This window comes from Dipteris shenzhenensis, chromosome 19 (genome assembly GCF_047967505.1).
Source record: "Dipteris shenzhenensis isolate YYH24624 ecotype China chromosome 19, Dip_SZ_1.0, whole genome shotgun sequence".
In the NCBI taxonomy this organism is placed as follows: Eukaryota; Viridiplantae; Streptophyta; class Polypodiopsida; order Gleicheniales; family Dipteridaceae; genus Dipteris; species Dipteris shenzhenensis.
Genome location: NC_141614.1, coordinates 23,928,914 through 23,934,617, shown reverse-complemented (window position 1 = coordinate 23,934,617; position 5,704 = coordinate 23,928,914). Strand labels below are relative to the sequence as shown.

General features: G+C 44.0%; 1 pseudogene; it reads right to left on the bottom strand.

Moving 5' to 3' along the window:
- Positions 1-1,762: 1,762 nt before the first annotated feature.
- Positions 1,763-4,060, bottom strand: LOC147890257 (replication protein A 70 kDa DNA-binding subunit A pseudogene; annotated as a pseudogene).
- Positions 4,061-5,704: the final 1,644 nt, after the last annotated feature.

The following is a 5,704-nucleotide window of genomic DNA, read 5'->3' as shown; positions in this document are numbered from 1 at the left end:
CAAATGTAGGAACAAAGTGGAGATAGGTTGTGAACACAAGTGAGCAAGAGTGCACACACAAGAAAGCTCCAATAGAAATGTTCAAATGAAACAATACAAGTACTTGGTATATATAGTACCCAAGTACTATTGGTCAACCATAGGGTTGACTTTATGCCTACAACACCATATCTTTGTAATCTCTTACAATTACAACAACAAAGAATAACAATGCCGGTTTTATGGCGTTGGTCAAAACCCCATCTGAAAACAGGGTTAAACCACCCATGGGCCACCCTTAGAAGCAGCATTACTTCAGTAGGGTAGACATCCCACCTCAGAAAGTGCAACACTCCCCACGACATCCTTTGTTTTCAACACCACCACCATGTCAGAGATAACCCTTTTCACCATCGTCCCCAAATATGAGACAAATCTACCCAACCAGATTTGTCTATTAGCATTGGCATTCCAAGATAGACTGTTAGAGGATTACAATCCACTTCATGAAGTGATCTGAGGGCTTGAGCTTCTTGATCTTAAGGCGAAGTGCCTCGTTCTATACAGATATCACTACCTTCATTCTCAGAATCTAGTGCCTAAGCATCTATGTGCCAAATATTATTCCCATCAATAGTCATTCAATTTGGAAGCAAAGTCCGGCTTCCATACAAAATCTGACTGCGGTAGCTCTTTTCTTTGCTAATACAACTACTGGAGAGCACCGTTCCGACACAGCCACTGATCCAACCTCCAACATCTTCCTAATCTCAGAATAGCAGACCCCTTGTAGATTATTGGCCAATCACCTACAAGGTTGCTAGAATGGCTTTCGCATTAGGGGACCTGGTATCTCCATATCAATGAATCTGGCAATATTCTTGGGCTCTTGGACTGTCACCAGGTTTATCATCTGGGAAATCATTGGATCCGATGTATCGAAGATCATATTTTTCATATTGACATGATCGAGTCCAGCACCTATGTAGGAGGCTTTAGTGTCTTCATGTCCTTCACTGAGCCTGTCATGTCCTAATAGGAATGGACATCTAGTTCTTAGCTCTCTCCGCATTTTCTTCCAGAGCTTTCCGATTTTTTTGAAGAGGTGTATGATCGAGATGCTATGGGTTGATGTAACTGTGGAAGAAGCAAGTTGAGTGGAGAAGGTTTCTGACAAAGTTGATCTGATGCGTTCTCTCACAACAATAGCATTTGTTGTAATCTTTCCTGATCTCTGGTTCATTCGCTGATGCTTAAATGCAATCTCTTCTCATTTCTGTACTTGGGTACTCGTGGTAAAGCAGTAGAGGAGAGAGAGAGAGAGAGAGGATTAAACACAGAATAGAGGCTACTGTAGGCTACACAGCCCCCCTACAATATTTCTTGCAAGGTTCCTACAACTTGCATGCAAACTTGAACAAGAATACTTGATACCACAGACAGCCTTCTTGGAACAAACCAGGACAAGAGAGACGTTGCTTAAGTTGGACTTAAGAACTTGGGCTGATGATGCCAATTACACCATAGAAGTCACTTGGCTAGAAGAGGACAGAAAAAGAGGGCAATAATTCGTTTGTAAGGATCAAAATGTCCTTGTCAATATGCTCTTGGGAACAGATACCAAAAACACAAAAATTATGAAAAATATATTTGGGAACTTTACAGAACTTTCAAGAGCGGAATCTTATAGACCTTAAAAGAACAAAACAGATTCCTGAAATATTATCGCTTGTCCACCAGACTAAGGGTATACTGGACCTGGAAGAATGCAGGTGATGTATGCACAATTGTTCCAGCAGCAACACTTGTGTTTGGAATATCAAAACTGTGATTTTCCCCAGAGAGACTCTGGAAGGGGCTAAGCAGTGCAACCAGAGGACAGATCCTGATTTCACACCATGCTCCCCAGGGCCAGGTCCTAAACCAGAAGCAGTTTGACCAAGGCAATCTCTAGCCCAATCTCCCTACACAAATTGAAGTGAGCATGCACATTTGTACTACTTAATCAGATGCATTTAGACTGACAGTCACTAAAGCACTTTGGTCAATGCTCTGTTGTGTTGGGAAATGCCTTGCAATGAGATCTCCACATCTGCAGCAACAAACACCTCCACCATAGTCGTTCAATATCCCATTGGTAAGCATTCCTGCGGAAACATTGGATAGATTACCTGAATGTAGAGTATAGATTCCTCCAAGAGTTCCAACATCTGCACTCCCTGCATTAGTGAATCCACCAAGACCAGCGGTCTCTAATAAGGAACCACCAATCACAGTTGATGAAGATCCACTAGTTTGCTTCTCTTTACAGAGTTTCCCTATGAAATCAATTAGTACTCGGCTTTCCACTGCATAATCAAGTCTTTCTGAATTCACGGCTATACATTTCAAACAAAGCTCGTCATTATAATTTTCCTCTTGCACTTTGAGTTTGAACAAGTGCTGTGAGAAATGTAGTTTTTGCATTATCTCGTTGTACCTGAGATTCTCATTTTGTTTCCACATGTAGAGATCCTTCGCTGAAACACCCAAGATCTCCTCCCCAGCCTCTTGAAAAGCTGTGATCCAAGTGACTCCAGTGTGATCTTGAACCTGTATTGATAGGAGATATCTGTAGTCACATTGTGCAACACATTTCTCACAGCGATTACATTTCCATGTGCCATCACCATAATCAACGACTTTCTTATTGCATTGCCGTTCACCAATGGGAAGAGGGCAAGCTGTATAGCAGACGGGGTCAGGCCTTATAAAAGCAATTGTTGCTTTCAGAGAAATCCAATCAGGTTTATCAGATCTGCCGAGTCCTTCACTCTTGATTTGAGAAATAGTTTTCCACATCTCAATACGGGTAGAAATGGAGTGCGATACTGTGTTCTTACCCACTTGTTTGAACCACTCCATCACTTCCAAAGCTTGGGGTAGATTGGGATTTATCAGTAGTTGACTCGACCAAACTGTCCCCACAAAAACTCTCCCATTGAAGTCACACACACGACCTCCCTTAACTAGTAGAACAGGAAAATGTCCAGAATCGTGTAAATCCTGCAACTGTTCTCCTTCTTTTCCACAGAAAGATCCCCACAAAGTAACGTCAACACTTTGACCAGATGTATCGCAAAGCACTACGTTCCTTTTCTGAGTCTCTGTTCCATTCTTTAGCATAATCTTCATGGATGGATTAATTGCCACTACAACACCAATGATATCTACTATGGCATTTGCTTGCATGTTTTCAATCTCGTTTATTGGCCTGAAATCGAATTGCTGATGGGGTATAGAATCGTCGTCCTCCAAGAACCGCTCCACGAATGAGAGAGTCCAGATAGATTTCCCATTCGTGCTTCAAATGATTGAAGTTCCCCTGTGCAGTTCTAAGGGTTCCCTTGGAGATCAGATAGACACTCCCTAGTTCTATAAGGTCATGGAATTTTTCAGCTGCATCATTGAAACAGGTGACCCGAATTTCACCTTTCTGTGCGTCGAAGAGATCAAAATTAAAACCCTTGCCATCACCTTTGGCTGGATTACGGAACGTACGGAGCTCAGCTTTTGCAGTGACCCTCGCTTTAATTTTCCAACCTTTTTGATATGGATTCAATGCTGCTATCGGCCATACCCTTTCAGGACCTTCGTCCGTTGTGGTGGTCGCTCCATCGAAATGAGAAGGTTCTTGATAAGAGGGAGCAGACACCCGCCCGCCGTAGGGACCTGCTTGAGGATGTGAACATGTTCCTCCCCCCCCAGCAGGGTGCGCAGAGACAATTAATCGCTGTTCTTGACAATCAATAGACTGAGCAAGCATTGAAGGAGGTGAAAATCCAGGTTGTGAAGCGGTGACTCCCGACCCAACAGTTTCTTGGACGTAGATCCCGTTCACAGGCTGAAACCCTGCCCCTGGTTCCAGTATGGTTCCAACCATTCCTGTGCTGCTGCACCCCAGAGGCCATTCTTGCTTCGCAGGTCTCTCATGCTGCTGTTGATAAAGACTACCAACTGCTGGGGCAGAGAACGCGTGGTCATTCGTTATTACTTGTTTTGGATTTCCGATAATATCAGACACTGTGGCGATTACCACCATCTTGTGAACAAAAATAAGCCTTGAATTGCGTCAAGCAATGGACGATCTCAAGTTCAGCCGTAAAAAGATAGCAGAGACTACTTCGATGCACATAAAGCAAGTGCAATTCTGCGGAGAAAAGAGGAAGTACATCAAGCAACACATTAAACGATACGGAATGGTACGTGAGTTTGCTTCCGTCCACCTTGAACCAATGATATGTACATGAATGCTTTTCAATTCGCACAACTCAAAAATTCAAAGCTTAGAGGAAATCCGACGACTTCATCACAACTAGTAGTAGTCGGAAAGCCTGAACTTTGGAACGCCCTGCTGCCGTAAGTATCTGTTTTCCGTGAATGAATGACCCATCAATGCTTCATATGCCGTATAATTCTGTCTGCCACACGGAATTGGAAATACATAGCCTAGCTACGAAATGAAACTCGAAAATCCTCAGCTTCGGAAATTCAAAGGCATACGGAACTCTGTTCTTCAGTAAACGAAAGGTGGCAAATAGAAACGATGGCTTGAATCGTCCGCAATGAGCATTTCAACAACCCAGTTTGTCTTGGAACGATGATGCATGACAAAGATGTGCAATTCTCGACACAATGTGAATAGATTGGAAAGCCAGATGCGAGGCAGCCCACCTTCGTTGCCGTACAGTATTGGAGACGTACTCGAGCAGCTGCACCAGGGAGCCTGAGCGAACGGCGCCGGAGGTGACATAATCGTTGAGGTGAACGGCGAGGATGGCGGGCAACGGAGGAGCCATCGGAGAGGAGGAGGCGGAAGCGCTCCTGATCAGGGGAGCGGATTTGGGAGATGTGGAGGATTTGGAGGAGGGGACGGAGGTTGACGAGGTAGGCGATGGAATTGGGAGTGAGAGGAGAGACGTCCGCCATGAAAGCTCTCGCAAAACGATTCTGTTGTTGCTCCAGACAATTCACAACCAATTCTGTTGTTGCTCCAGACAATTCTGTTGTTGTTGTTGTTGTTGCTCCAGATCACAATTCTGTTGTTGTTGCTCCAGACGATTCTGTTGTTGCTCCAGACAAATCACCCAATTCTGTAACACCATTCACAACCCTGGTGCCAGTCGCAATTCTGCAACAACTGTAGGCGATGGAATTTGCCACAATCACCAAATTGTGCAACAACAACAACAATTCAGTGGCATAACAATCCTGTTGTTGCTGCTCCAGACACAACGGTGGTGCCAAAATCACCAAATTCTGCAACACCATACATACACACACAAAATTCCTGCTCCAGACACAGCGGTGGTGCCAAGATCACAAAATTCTGCAAAATTCCATCTCCAGACAAATCGGTGGTGCCAAGATCACAAAATTCTGCAACACCAGGTATCCAAATTTCAGAAAATTCGCAACGCGATCCTCTCCCCTAAAACACAAAGTGGTGCCACAATCACCTTGCACCAGCAAGTAGGAGAAGAAAGCGCGCACATCTATTTTTGGCTAATCGCATTTGGTGTTGGGATTAATGCTAATTGCATTACTACCTCAACTAAAGTACGTGTTAAGGGCGTTCAAGGCCTCACTAACTCTTCCTTCTTTTGGCGGTCACGGGGCTTTTATTTTTCACAAAAATATATTTTTGGCATGTCAAAGAGCTCATAGAGTGTGTTGAGCTCTTAAA